Here is a 15,439-nt window from a genome sequence, read left to right as displayed (position 1 = left end):
GGCTCCTCCGTCCATGGGATTTTCCAGGCAAGAGGCCTGGAGGGGGGTGCCATTGCCTTCTCCTATTTCAATACAGAATGAGTGAAATGTAGTACAAAATTCAAACAAATTGCAATTAGTAGGAACTTGTCTGCTGCGTTCACGTTAAGCCTGAAATGGCCCCAGCTTATTGATCAGCGTACTTTGTGTATTCCCTGACATTCAGGCCTGGTGTGGATGATGGGTGTGGCTTTGAGCCTCTGAGTCAGACCTGGGCTTGAGGCCCAGCTCTGCCATTTATTAGTGTGTTCCTTGGACCTTTGCTTCGTAGTGGATAAAAGGGGATTGATTTTATTTGCCTCAGAAATAAAAAGTGCTACCGCCCACCCCAGCTGGTTCTTGCTCCAGCTCTGATCACGTTTTCTTCCCCAGGAGGGGGCCTAATCCTCCACGCAGCTGGGGGCTTCCACCCTCCACTTCTGATCACAGCTTTTCCACCCACCAGTTCTTCAAATCCAGGTTCTCTGTTATGCTGCCTGGTTTTGGAAAGGGTGGAGTCCCCAGCTGGGAATGAGCCCGCAGCCTGAGCGTGGGGGAAGTTGATTCACTGAGGGGAGAAGTCAGCGAGCCCGTGACCAGGTTGCTAAGCGAGAGCAAATGCCTGTTAAATATATTTATATCAAATATTGACAGTGACATGAGTGATGTCATGTTCTAGAGCAGATGTTTCCTCTGGATACTTCCAGTACACTCACGGGGAGGAAGTACGTGGTGTCCGAAGCAGGCCTTGGAAAACCGTCAGGCTGTAAACAGACTGTGAGGTCACTGGGCCAGGCCTCCAGCCGTGGTGTCCCCCTTTGCAATCGTCTGGGTTAACTTCTGTTTTCTTATCGGCTCCCATTACTTTTTTCTGTTTGATAAGGTTGAGGGGTGAAGGACAGGTCCCAAAGTCTGAAGGCTGTAACATCTGATCAATTTCAGGATGATTCTATTTGATTTTTCCCAGAGGAAACTCATCATTTGCCTGCTTACTGCATGGGCTGCTCCCCCAGTATTTTTCAGCAGGTGCTCAAGCCCAAAAAGAAGGAGTCCTCCCACCTGTCCCCCGCTCCCAGCGCAGCAGTCCCCAAGCCTGGTGGCAGGCTCCTCAATGGACCTCCCGCCTGGACCACTGCTCGAGCCCCACTGAACTCAGCGCTCAGCCCCCTCCCATACAATCAGGCTGCACCCTCTAGCCCAAAGGATTTTCCTGACCTGTGGCCATTTCCCCCAGCACAGGGCGGTTCTTCAGTGCACCCCACAAAGCCTCCCGTGCTTGGAAGAACCTGGAAGCCCTCCATACATGGTATTCACCAGCCCCAAACTCACCTGACTCGTCTCTGCCGGAGTCAGCCTTCCTCCAGGACACTGGCAGGGTGCGTTCTCCCTCCAGGTCCATTTTCCAGCTCGGTGGCCTCTCCAGCCAGCCAGGGGAGGTGCTTCCCTGGTCTCCCCAGTCTCAGGCCATCAGCCTCCTGTGGTCCAGGGAGGTGGATGAGCGTCAGCTGCAGGGACCCTGCCCAGCGGCCAGTGCCCACAGGGCGTCCTTTTGTGTCACTTACCAGGAGCTACGTCCAAGTGGGGTGCCCTGGGGCATTTCAGGATCCCTGTGGGGCAACAGGAACACCCATCAGATTTTGCTTCCTGTTTCTCATTAGGCAGACAAGGTGTTTCTGTGGACACAATCGCTGATGTAGGTTGGGGGTGACTCTCTTGCCTAAATGACAGTAAAGGCACTGACCTGGCGTTTCTGTTGATACAAGCCCAGGTGCCCCCGGGGCTGTCCTGGTTCGGGTGTCTCATTCAGAGCCGTTCTCCACCCTCACCTTTTCATTCTCATTGGGAACTGAGTCTTTGGGGGTTCCGCCTCCTGAATTTGGCCCCCTCTGTCACCCCTGCTCCCATTTATTCCACCATGCCTCTTCCCCCAACTGCCGCCAGCACCTCCCCGCTCCCCCACCCCAGGAGCTGCCTTTCTGATGTTTCAGATGCAGCTGTGGCTCCTCCAGGGGTGAGGGTGGGCTGCAGAGAAGTGACTTCAAGGGCTCCCTCCTGCCGAGGGTCTCTGTAATGGCCAAGCACACCAGACAGCTCATGCTTCGGGATCCGATTCCCATTCTGGCTAGAAGCGCGGGCCGGGCTGTCACAGGGCTCCAGGTGGCCTCCGACGTGCCCAGCCCCAGAGCGAGGGCTGTGCTTCCCCGTTCACCTTCTGTCCCAAGCCTTAGACCCGACGGCAGAGGGTGCGGGGTGAGAAAGGCACTATAAAAGGGGCCCACAGGGACTTCCCAGGTGGTCCAGGGGCTGAGACTCCATGATCCCAGTGCAGGGGTCCTGGGTTCCCCCTCTGGTGGGGGGGCCAGATCCCACGTGCCACGACTGATTGTTCACGTGCCGCGATGAAGCTCGAAGATCTCACGTGCTGCAACAAAGACCTGGAGCTGCCAAACATATAAGTAAATAAAGGAGGGGCTCCACAGGGGCACCTGAGGCTGGTCTAGCTGGAGAGACCTCATGCGCTGAGTTTTGTCTGCTGACATTGTCCCCGAGGAAGAAAAACCAGCCCCGAGAGCCAGGAGTGGGCCTGGCCCTCAGAGCTTGGTGTTCTCCTGTGGAACGTAAGCAATCACACAGATGGGCAGCCTGAGACCAGGCCACCGTGTGACCAGCCATCAAGAGAGAGCCTGTCCACCACTGCGTCTGAACCCGAAGAGCAGCATCCACATCACCCAAGCCAAAGGATGACACGCTTCCGCTACCCTCTCCTGGCCACAGAACTGACTTCCCCCAATCACCATTCTCATCTGTCCTGAGCTCCCCCACTGACCACCACCATAGACGAGGTTTACTGAGACACCTGGTCACAAAATCGCCTACCCTTCCTCAGAGCAGCCAATCCAGGGCAAAGCCCACCTCCCCAGACCCACCTCAGCCAGCAGCACCCTCCCTCCCACAAGCCCTGAAGTCCCAGGCCATTCTCCTAGGCAACAAGCAATTCATCCACCTGTCACCCATGGGAGCATTGTTCCTGGTCTTTGACTGAAGAATGTAAGACTATGAGAATCTTTAATGATTTAGCATGGGGGATTTCACTAGTTTTGATGTGAGTGAGTGACTGAAGTCACTCAATTGTGTCCAACTCTTTGCGACCCCACGGCTGTAGCCTACCAGGTTCCTCCATCCATGGGATTTTCCATGGCAAGAATACTGGAGTGGGTTGCCATTTCCTTCTCCAAGAGATCTTCCCGACCCAGGGATTGAACCCGGGTCTCCTGCATGGTAGGCAGACAGGGAAGTCCTAGTTTTGACGTGGCTGGGTTTTAAGAAAGATTGGCTCCTTCCCCAAGGCTGGCAGAAGCCCTGTTCAGTCTTAGAAACAGATAAATACATTTTTCTCTTTAGATGGTACCGCAGGCACTGTGAGTCGGGAGGCAGTAGCAGAGGACCCCTCCCCTGCCACCGCACCAGCTTAGGACGGAAGCTGGCCTCCAGTGTCCCTGCCCAGGAATGCAGCCGCCTCCCTCACTGGCGGGTAAGGGGAGGGGAAACCCAGGTAGGCCCAGGGGCAGCTGGGGACAGCAGTATAGTTCTTCAGCTTTTTCAAATTACATTTCCCACAGAGCCTTAAGGGCCTACAAATTAAAAACAAACAGCAGCAAGGACAAAAAGCCAGCCCCTAACTTGAGAGACACAGAGTGCTTGCTGCCCAGTCCTTCCTGGTGGGAGGAGGTGACTCCCCAAGGTCACATAGCCAGGGAAGAGCAGAGGCTCGCTGGGACCCGGTGCCCGTGACTTCTCATCCAGCTCTTCACAACGCCCCGTGCTGTCTCCTGTGGAAAAGGCAGGGGAATACCAGGTCACTGTGGGATTCAGGGGTTGAAATTGGAGGCTTATAAAATCAACAGACACTGGTTGTCACTTGCCATTCAGAAGGCTTGGGGGGACTTCCCTGGTGATCCAGAGGCTAAGACTCCTCACTTCCAGTGCAGGGGGCCCAGATTCGATCATGGTATGGGAATTAGATCCCATATGCTGCAACTAAAGACCCCGCACAGTCAAATAAATAAAAGTAAACAAGAAAAAAAAAGTTTGGGGAAATTGGAAGGTGCACCAAGGAGAGTGCAGGGGGTAGCTGCACGGACAGAATCTGGTATCAGAAGACCCGCACCCGCTCCCTGCGCAGCTGCTTGCTTGCTGTGTGACTCAGTTTTGCTTTCTCATCTGCATGGTGGAGATTAAAATCTCAGCCCCATCTAGCTCACAAAGCCATCGGAAGAAGGGAAGATGAGGATTGCAAAAGTGCCCAATCCGTATTGTTGTCGTTCAGACTCGATTGTTGTTGGTCCGACTCTTTGCGACCTCATGGACTGTAGCACACCAGGCTCCTCTGTCCTCCACTATCTCCCAGAGTTTGCTCACATTCATGTCAGCATTAGTTAACAGTTTTTGCTGTCACTTTAGTTTCAAGACCTGGGGCCTGCCCTCTAGGAGTTCACAGACTGTTTCTTGTAAGAACAATAAAAGAGATAGCTTAGGCTCAGTGCCAGAGAAGTGGCATAGATAACGCTTGCCCCAGTGGGTGGGGTGACCTGGGTCATTTCCTTGAGGTGTCTTTTTTTCTTTGGAGAAAGATCTTTAATTGCTTTACACAGGAATAGAAAGTATGTATTATACATTGCATGTATGCAGGCTCAGTCAATAAGGCATGTCCAGCTCTTTGGCAGCCCCATGGACTGTAGCCCACCAGGCTCCTCTGACCATGTAATTTTCCAGGCAAGAATACTGGAGTGGGTTGCCATTTCCTACTCCGTCCTTGAGGTGTCTTGAAGAATGAGTAGACACTGGATGGGGGAGGGGGGCGGGGGATAATGAGAGATGATTTCAGAAAAAGGATTCAGGGCCAAATTATGAAGGATCTTGGATGCCAGGCTCAAGAATTTGGCATTAGGGAGCCATTGAATGTTTTTGAGGAACAGTGTGACAAGGGAGATGTTCTTAGAGATGTGACTCTAAGGGGTGGTTCAGAAGATGATCGAGGTGGGAAGAGGCTGCAGGGAAGCACAGAAGGGAAGAGCTGAGGGTGTGAACTAAAGAGAGTATGCGGGGTGGGAGGACTGGGGAAAGAGGTGGCTTCATTGGGTAGTAGGTCTTGAGAGCCAGGAGCAAGTCTCAGTTGACCAGCAGGGGGCGTGTGCACAAAAGGGGTTTGAACCTTTAAAGCAGAATTAAGTAAACCTTGCCATGTTAACGAAAGTATTTTTCCAAGAGCTGTTCAGAGAGGTCATATCATCCATGGCTATGAAATAATACTGTTTCCATGTCACAACTGTGTATCGAGAAAGTCACTGGTTTGCTTCAGTTCCTGAATCTTGTACTCAGAATAAGAATGAAAATAATTCTGGACTTCCCAGATGGTCCAGTGGCTAAGACTCCACGCTCCTACTGCAGGGGACCCACTCTGATCTCTGGTCATGGAACTAGATCCCACATGCTTCAACTAAGACCCAGCACAGCCAAATAGATATACATAAATAAATAAATAATTGTTAAGAAGAAAATAATTCTACCAGACTTATAGGCAAACTCTTCTCTTACACAATCTTCCCCCAGGCAGAAATGTCTCCACTGCACCCAGAATTCCCCTGCTTTTCCACTGTTGTTCAGTCACTAGGTCGTGTCCAACTCTGTGACCCCATGAACTGTAACATGCCAGGCTTCCCTGTCCTTCACTGTCTCCCAGACTTTGCTCAAACTTATGTCCATTGAGTTGCTTTTCCATTAATCAGGGATGGAAGCCCAGTCTCCTGCATTGCAGGCAGATTCTTTACGGACTTAGCTACCAGGGAAGAAACTTTCCATTAAGTCACCCAATATCGAAGGAGCATTAGTGGTTTGACAGCACCGGGTGCTGGGTCACACCGCTGAGCAAGACAAGGAAGTAAGTCCTTGCCCTGCAGAGTTGAGGTTGAGAGAGATGAAAAAGGAACATTCTCAGAGGTGGGTGAGCTCAAAGGGCAGGCTGCTCTGGTGGACCCTCAGAGGGGCCACGAAGAGCCTAGAAAGAGCTGACTGTGACCCTGCAGGGGTTTTTGGATGGGTCGGAGGCAGTGGTCGAGAGAGCTGGTTCTCTGGGCTGTATCTGAATAGAGATACTCAGGATTACAGGGCCAATATGATCTGCTGGGGGGATGGGAGGGCTGGTTGCTGGGCACAGGTGATTTCTCCTGGTCTGGAAGGAGCTCAATCCCCAAAGTGGGTCCTGGCGACATGTCTGGGCTGCTCAGGTCAGGCTGGGCCCCTCACCACAAGCTGGCCCAGTGGAAACCCTTGAAGATGTGTTTCAGCAAGAAGAACCATGAGGGACTTCCCTGGTGGTCCAGTGGCTAAGACTCCGTGCCAGATGCAGGGGGCCTGAGTTCAAACCCTGGTCAGGGAACTAGATTCCTGCATGCTGTAAATAAAAGATCTCTTTTCCTGCAACGAAGATCCTGCACATGGCAATGAAAGAGCCCATGTGCCACGGCTAAGGCCGGCACAGCAGAATCTGAATTTTTTATTTTAAAGAACCAAGAGCGTCAGAGGCTTAAGCTGGGGGCTGTCTGGTCACTTTCTTCCCTTAGTCTTGACATTTCAGTTCTTCCTTTGATTGCATGAAACACCGCTTGTCTCCTTCCTGTGATTCCACTACTAATTTTAGCTACACACAGTTGGCTGCAGTTCAAATAATTTTAACCTGTACAAGTTCACTCAGGTTACAGTCTGGAGAACAGATGGGAGAAGGGTCATCCAGACGATAGCTGGTAGTGTTTGGGAGAGAAAAGAGGTGTTTGGAAGGAACGTTGGCAGGACCTGGCGGGGAGGATGAGTGAGGAGGCGACGTGAGAACTCAGGTTTCTGGAAGGAGGTACCGTTCATGCAGGGCTGAAGGGAAGATGATGACTTTAGTTTTAGAGAAGTTGAGCTTGAGGAATCTTGGGGACTCTCCAGCGGGATGTCAGGTTGGCCCTCAGGATCTGCAGTTGCACGGAGACATAGAATCGAGGACCCATGGCATGCAGCTGGGGAGGAATGCTCCCGGAAATTGTCCGAGGGTGGGGACCCCAAGGAACAACAGGAAGAGGGTGGGAAGGAGCAGGCAGAAGACCGAGGCCTCTCATGGAAGGCTCAGCATCTCAGGGAAGCCAGGATGCAGGAATGAGTGACCAGAGCTTCATGCGATCATTGAGCTCAGTCTTGAGAGGGGCTCTGGGACTTCACAAGCAGGGGCTGTGATAGGCCTGGTGACAGCGGGGTCAAAGTGCAGCAGGGAAATCGAAGAGGAAGTGGATCAGCTGTGAAGGCAAGTCTTCCAAGCAGGGGTGTTAGGGAGAGAAGTGGGAGAGGGAGGCTTCGAAGCATTGTGCCCCCAGCTGAAGACTATGACTTTTTATAGGCTTCCTTCCTTCCTTCTCCCATTCCACCCATTGGGTGCTCACTGTGTAACTTAGCTGTTTGAGGTCCTGGGGACACTTTGCTAAACAAGATGGGTCAGTCCTGGTTATCACGGAACATAAAATCCGGTCGGTGCTAGAGGAGAAAGCGTCTTTCTTGAACAGTTTTACTGAGGTCTAATTTTCATACAAGGGCTTCCTTGGTGACTCAGCGGAAAAGAATCCACCTGCTAATGCAGAAGACCCGTGTTCCATCCCTGAGTCAGGGGGAGCCCTCGGAGAAGGAAACCACAACCCACTCCAGTCTTCTTGCCTGGAGAATCACTTGGACAGAAGAGCCTGGCAGGCTACAGTCCATGGGGTAGCAAAGAGTCAGACACGACTTAGCGACTAAACAACAATAACAACAATTTCCATATTATGTACTTGTGTTTAGTCGCTCAGTCATGTCCAGCTCTTTGTTTCCCCATCGATTGTAGCCCACCAGGCTCCTCTGTCCATGGGATTCTCCAGGCAAGAATACTGGAGTGGGTTGCCTTTCCTTCCTTCAGGGGATCTTCCTGACCCAGGGATCGAAGCCAGGTCTCCTGCACACTCATTTTAAGTGTATAATTCAATGATCTCTAGCAAATTTACAGAGTTGTACAGCAATCATCAGAATCCAGTTTAACAACATCTTCATCACCCTCAACAAGACCTCTCAGGCCCATTTGCAATAACTCCGTACTTGTACTTCTAGCAACCACTCATCTACTTTCTGTTTCTACAGACTTGTCTTTTTTGAACATTTAATATAAATGGACTCTTATAATATGTGGGATTTGGGTTGGTTTGTTTGCTTCATCTTGTTTCTTCCCGTTAGCATCACATTTTGGAGGTCCATGCATGTTGCAGTGTATCTCAGCATTTCTTTTCTTTTTATTCATGAATGATATTTCATCGTGAATAAAAAGAAAAGTTATGACTAACCTAGATAGCATATTGTAAAGCAGAAACATTACTTTGCCAACAAAGGTGTGTCTAGTCAAGGCTATGGTTTTTCCTGTGGTCATGTATGGATGTGAGAGTTGGACTGTGAAGAAAGCTGAGCGCCGAAGAATTGATGCTTTTGAAGTGTGGTGTTGGAGAAGACTCTTGAGAGTCCCTTGGACTGCAAGGAGATCCAACCAGTCCATTCTGAAGGAGATCAGCCCTGGGATTTCCTTGGAAGGAATGATGCTAAAGCTGAAACTCCAGTACTTTGGCCACCTCATGTGAAGAGTTGACTCATTGGAAAAGACTCTGATGCTGGGAGGGATTGGGGGCAGGAGGAGAAGGGGACGACAGAGGATGAGATGGCTGGTTGGCATCACTGACTCAATGGACGTGAGTCTGAGTGAACTCCAGAAGTTGGTGATGGACAGGGAGGCCTGGCGTGCTGCGATTCATGGGGTCGCAAAGAGTCGGACACGACTGAGCAACTGATCTGATCTGATATTTCGTCACACCACATTCTATTTACCCATTACCGAGTAGATGACATTTGAGTTGCTTTCACTTCTTAGTCACTGTGAGTAATGATGCTGTGACCACTTGTGTACAAGTTTTTATATGGACAGGTGTTTTCATTTCTCTTGGGTGGATATGTAGGCTGCTAAGTCATAGGTGTGTGTGTGTGTGTTAGTTGCTTAGTTGTGTCTGACTCTTTGTGACACCATGGACGGTAGCCTGCCTGGCTCCTCTGTTCCTGAAATTTTCCAGGCAAGAATACTGGAGTGGGTAGCCATTCCATTCTCCAGCGGATCTTCCAGACCCAGGGATCAAACTCAGGTCTCCCAAATTGCAGGCAAATTCTTTACCATCTGAGCCACCGGGGAAGCCCAGGCCATAGGTAAATGTATGTTTAACTTTTTGGGAAACTGCCAAACCATTTTCCAAAGCAATCGCACCATTTTACATTCCTACCAACAGTGTGTGAGGGTTCCAGTTTCTCCACATCCTGAATAACACATATTATTTCTCTTTTTATTATTTCTCATTGTGGCTTTGATTTGCTTTTCCCTGAAGACTAATGATGTTGAGCATCTTTTCGTGTGCTGATGGACCAACCATTCCTCAGTTTTCTTGGTAGAAACGGTTTTAAAGAGGTGAATTTTCCATTCCCCCTAGGAGATTGGACTTTTATGATTCTGTGGTAAGAAAGTTCTGTTGACTCTTCCATGAAAACTTCTCTGATTCTCTTGTCTACGCTGGTCTTCCCTTTCTCTTAAATTTTAAAGCAAAAGTCAGAGCATATCTGAGGCTTCAGGCCCTCCCAGAAAACTTCCCCTGTAACTTAAAATAAACTCAAGCTCCAGTCTCGTTTCCCACCATGCTCTCCCTTCTGCCCTTTCGCAGGAGCTGTAGTGACCTTTGAGGATTTCACGTTCACCCCTGCCTCCGGGCCTTAGCACTGGCAGGCCCCTCTACCTGGAATTACCTTCCCCTTGATCTCCATGGGGCCAGTTCCATCTGATCATGTGGAACATTTTCTCAGAGAAACTTTCCTGATTATCAGTCTCTTACCATCTTTTTTGACTTTTTTCAAGGCACTGATTACCAGGCAAAGTTATCTTAGGTATTTCCTTGCTTTTTTACTTTCTCCATCAGAAAACTATCAACTCTGCAAGGGCAAAACAGCCCTGGCCCGATCGGTATGGCACTTAGAGAATACCATGGAAAGAGGAGCCTAGAGGGCTACAGTTCATGTGGTCACAGAGTCCAGCACGACTGAGCAACTGAGCATGCACACCCATTTCTGGAGAAGTCACTTCAGGGCCTGGGGAGGGAAGAGAGCAGGGTGCCTGTGCCACCGCGGCACAGCTGGTGGGGAGAGGACAGGCCAGGCTCCAGGGGGCTGAGAGCTTATCCTCTGTTCACTGGCTGAGTTGTGAGTGTCCCTCTCCCCAGAGGGGCTTGTCATCTCATTCAGCACAGTACCCAGAACAGTGGCCAGTGGGTGCTGCTAAGTTGCCAAGTCGCTTCAGTCGTGTCCGACTCTGTGCGACCCCATAGACAGCAGCCCCCTGGCTCCCCCGTCCCTGGGATTCTCCAGGCAAGAACACTGGAGTGGGTTGCCATTGGGTAGTAGGTGCTAAATAAGTCTTTGACTTCAAAGCCTGACGCTGGAATCTGAGTCTGGGGGCGGAGGGGAGCCCTGCCCACTGACTGGCTATGTGACCATGGGTCTGCTCCTTCCCGTCTCTGAGTCTGTTTCCTTGTCTCCGTAGCGTGCCTGATGGCATGAGGGTGAAGGCCGTCCTTCCTCGTCAGGTGAAAAGAGGCTGTGCCTGGGCTTGTGCACCTGGGCCGGGCGGCCCTGGTGGCTGTTGGGCTATTTTTGGCAGTGATGATGATCACACAGCTTTGTTCTTGGATCTGCCGCCTCTGTTCCCACTGTCCCCAGGGCAGCAGGCTCCAGACCCTACCTGGGTGCTTCTGGAGGAGAGCTGGAGAGCAGGGAACGTGGGTGAATGCCAGGGGAGGCTGACCGGGCAGAGGCTGGGGTTGGGTGAAAGCTGAGTCACAGCCTTAAAAACTTGGGGAGGGGGGTGTCACGGTGACATTACGTTCACTTCCTGACAGGAGGGTGCTGTGTCTCATGCCTCCAGGCGACTGAGCCCAAACAGAAAGGCTTTGAGAAAGCAAGGAAACCGGAGGATGGATGAATGGAAAATTTTAATGAACAGCAGCCCAGGAATCCCTTCAGCCTGGAAGCACCTTTGGAACACCAGCGCCAGCACCTGGAAAGGCCTGTCCCTTGGCTGGAGTGGGTTTCCTACTTGCAGATGCGGTAGGAAACCTCTGGGCATCCTTCTTCCCCAGCCATTCAGGCCCTGTCCCAGCCTCACAGCTCTGCCTGGGGACCACAGTGGTGGTCCTACAACCTGACATCCTCTCCTCCCTGTCCCCACCCATCGAAATCCTGCCCGTTTCTGAGACCCAGTTAAAGCTCCATGTCCTTGAGGCTTTAAACCATCTTCTGGTCCAGTGCCTGCCACTCTCATCTGCCTGCCCTCAATTTTTCACTTCATACTTAACTTACTCTCACCTCTCTCTCCTCTCAGTAAATCATCCTGCCCTTTTCCCCCAGCTTGAGTATGAGTCTGGTGGCCTCAAACATTTTCATATAACTCCTCACATGTTTATCCAAATTTCTCATAGATGCTTTTTCTGATCTCAGAGCTCAATGACACCAAAGCCTGTAAATACAAAACAATTCCTTACTGGGGGGGAAAAAATCACCATTCCTTGATATTCCCCAAATGAGAGCTTGTTCTTGCTGTTTGGTCATTCAGTTGTGTCCGACTCTGTGACCCCATGGTCTGCAGCACACCAGGCTCCTCTGTTCTTCACTGTCTCCCAGAGTTGGCTCAAATTCATGTCCACTGAGTCAGTGATGCTATCCAATCATCTCATCCTCTGTCATCCACTTCTGCTGCCCTCAATCTCTCCCAGCATCAGGGCCTTTCCCAGTGAGTCATCTCTTCACATCAGGTGGCCAAAGTATTAGAGCTTCAGCTTCAGCATCAGTCTTTCTAATGAATACTCAGGGTTGATTTCCTTTAGGATTGACTGGTTTGATTTCCTTGCTGTCCAAAGGACTCTGAAGAAGTCCCTTGGACTTCTCCAGTACCATAGTTCAAAAGCATCAATTCTTCAGTACTCAGCCTTCTTTATGACCCAACTCTCACATCTGTACATGACTACTTGGAAAACCGTAGCTTTGACTAGATGGACCTTTGTCAGCAAAGTGATATCTCTGCTTTTTAATACATTGTCTCAGTTTGTCATGGTTTTCCTCCCAAGAAGCAAGCATCTTTTAATTTCATGGCTGCAGTCACCATCTGCAGTGATTCTGGAGCCCATGAAGATAAAATCTGTCACTGTTTCCACCTTTTCCCCTTCTATGTGCCATGAAGCAATGGGACTGGGTACTATGATCTCAGTTTTTTGAATGTTGAGTTTTAAGCCAGCTTAAGCCTATGACCTTGACCAAGTCATCTTACCCCCCTGAGCCTCAGCTTCCCCAAGTGCAAAGTGGAGCTGGTGTAAGGAAGCAGGAGTTCTCATATATAAAGCACCATCGTGGGGCTGTCCCCATGGAAAGCGGTCCTTTGGGTGGCAGCTGTGATTGGTATGGAGGGTTGGGAGAAGTCAGGGCCAGTCCGGCCCCTCGGGTCCTCCCTGGGCACCCAGCAGGTGCTGTGTCCCAGCCGGTGCAGAGTGAAGACTGCCTGAATGAGGGAGCGATAACAGTCTCCCAGGCCTGGTCCCTGGGAGGGCCTGGCGTAGGGTGCCTGCTGTCTGGGCACCTAACAAGAAAGCTGTGACCTGTAATTAGCAGGGCTGGGCTTGGCGGGCTGGCTGTCCCCAGGGCCCACATGATACTTCATCAGCCTCAATGAGTGCTCGGGTGAAATCTGAAACCCAAGCCATGGGCTGGAACCAGTTACACAGAGAACAGAGTTGTCACAACAGGAAGGGTGTGTTCAGAGGGAAAGTGGGAGGAGCATTGGCTCTGCTGTCTTATACCCCAGGCCACCCAGCAGGTGCCAGGACCCATATGCTCAGAGGACAACCCCCAGGAGCAGGCCCTTGGCTGGATACCCCTGACCTTGGTCTTGAACTGTCGGGAAGGACGTTTCCCTTCCGCCTCTAAGGATCTGCCTGTGCTCCACCACCTCAGGCTGACAACCCTGCACCCACAGCTCCCATGACTTGCCCTTCAGACGTGTCCTTCCAAGCCCTGCCCTGCCTATCTTTCAGTCTGCTGAAATGCTGCTTTTCTTGGGAGCCCTCTGGGACCCCCAGGCCACTGCTTGGACCCTTCAAGATCATTGTTCACAGGCTGCCCCCTCTGGTACCCACTAGCATGAGTTGCTGGAAAGTGGAGAAAATTTTATTTTTCATTCATGCCCAGCTCGATACCTGGTATCCCATGTCTGCTGTGTCGGAGGGAGAGAAAGACTTGATGTAGGGAAGAAAGGAAGGAGTCAGAAAGCCCAGGTTTGAGAGGGTCTCTGGCCCTGATGGATGGGAAACCTCCAGCAGCTCACCTGGCTTCCCTGGGCCTCTGCCTCCTCACCTTAGGAAGACTCTCTTTCTCATCCTTCAGGGTCTTCCAGCTTTGATGTTCTGTGATCCCCAAAGCAGCCTCCTCCTGCCAATCTCTCCCACCTACCCCAATCCTTGCCCAATACTGCACTTCAGTGTGAAATCATTGCCCCTCTGCCTGTTACCCGGCTGACCACACATTCTGAGCTGCTGTCCATCAGTTTATACTTCTAGAGAAGAAAAGGAAAAGTCCTTCGTCACACATTCCTGCCTCATGGCATACACAGCTCCAGCTCAGAGAGCTCAAAACCCATCCAGGATCCACTCTGGCAAGCTCTGGTGTGGATTGACCATTTGCTGCCCAGACCCAGAGAAAGTAGGTGAACACAGGCAGTCCACTGGGCATAGGAACTGGTTGAACTTGACCTGGAGGTGGCCTCTCCCACCCCCTGCCCCCAGTGGGGCTGTCTGGATTGGAGGGTGGCTTTCTGGCGGGTCTCTGACTTTGTTGGAGGCTCCCACCGAGTGAGAAGGGTAGACAGGAGGTGAGGCAGGGGCAGGAATGGGGCCCAGGGAGGAGCAGAGGGCCGTGGGAGTGGGAACAGGGCAGCAGAGTGGGGTGGCCTGTGATCTGGAGGGATGGTGCCCGCATTCCTTCGTGGGTAATAATGCCAGTGGGCCTGGCACTCACCTGGGCAGGAAGTCCGCCTTCCCTGCATCGTGTCCACTCTCGGGAGCAGCACCCATGGCTCTGCTCCTTGTGGGGCAGGGAGTGCAGAAGAAGGAGAGGGAGCTGGCATGTCTGCTGGGTCCTGCCAGGCTCCTCCCTCCCCTTTACAGATGAGGATGTGCCCGACCTACCTGACCGTGTGACCTGATGCAAGCAGCATCATTGGTCGGGCGAGTGCCTCTGTTGCACTGGGCACCGTGCAAATCTTTTTCATCTATTAAGATGTTTAATTCCTCTACCCCTCCCACCCTACTGTTTCTCTGTCCAGACGAGGACACTGAGGCCGGGAAGTGAGGTGACATGCCCAAACCTGTAAACCTAAACCTGCTTTAAAAAAAAAAAAAGAAAAGAAAGAAAAAATGCTGCAAAAACAAAGCAAAAAAGAACCATGAACCCCTGAGCCTTTGACTGAATCCTAGGCTTGATTAATTGCTGGGAGTGGTGGGTGGAATTCTTTTTTTAGCAAAAGATAAAACTAGACCTGTGGTGCTCAGACCTCTCCTCTTTTCCTCTGCCACCAGGAAGGGACTGGGACCCAATTAAATGTTTAACCAGAGTTGGGGTAGGAGCCCGACTGCAGTGCTACTTCTTGTACCACTGCCGTGATTGTGACATAGAATCACGAACAATCCCAAGCCCTGGCTGGGGAGGGAGCCCAAGTCCAGCCCACCTGGAAGTGCCCATGCCCTCCCAGGCAGATTCAGACACCTCCAAGGCAGATTCAGCAAGTCAGGCACAGACACATGGAGGAAGGTCACTTCTGGTCAGCAGAACCTTTGGTAATAGCTGGTCTGGGAGCCAAGAACAGCCCTTGATGGCTCTCCACTGTCTCCAACTGTGATTTCAAACCCTCTTTATGTTTTTAATGGGGGGAGTCTTTCCATAACATCCTATATGTAAGCAACAGCAGGATTTTATTGCTGTACATTTATTTTATAAGTATTGGTACAACTTCTTTTATCAGTTCAAGTTTGTAACATTTAGGTATTTGTTACAAAATTAACCAACAAGAGCAATGTCACTTCAAATAAAAAGAATTACGTATTGATTGATTTGACTGTGCCTGGTCTTAGTTGCAGCACACTGGATCTTCTGTCTTTGTTGTGGTTGCAGGATCTCGTTCCTTGACCAGGGATGGAACCTGGGCTCCTTGCATTGGAAGCCCAGAGTCTTAGCCACTGGACTA

At 51.1% G+C, this 15,439-nt stretch overlaps 1 long non-coding RNA gene across 1 annotated transcript; it reads right to left on the bottom strand.

Annotated features, from left to right (window-relative positions):
• Positions 1–619: 619 nt before the first annotated feature.
• Positions 620–3,843, bottom strand: LOC101904078 (uncharacterized). Its single transcript, XR_234784.5, has 3 exons — positions 1,581–3,843; positions 1,348–1,493; positions 620–889 (listed from the first exon to the last, which is right to left on the bottom strand). It is a non-coding gene; the product is annotated as an uncharacterized lncRNA (long non-coding RNA).
• Between the last annotated feature and the right edge of the window lie 11,596 nt (positions 3,844–15,439).

The sequence above is a fragment of the Bos taurus genome, chromosome 5 (genome assembly GCF_002263795.3).
Source record: "Bos taurus isolate L1 Dominette 01449 registration number 42190680 breed Hereford chromosome 5, ARS-UCD2.0, whole genome shotgun sequence".
Classification (NCBI taxonomy): Eukaryota; Metazoa; Chordata; class Mammalia; order Artiodactyla; family Bovidae; genus Bos; species Bos taurus.
The sequence above is the reverse complement of the archived record's forward strand: the minus strand, read 5'-3'. Positions and strand labels throughout refer to the sequence as shown.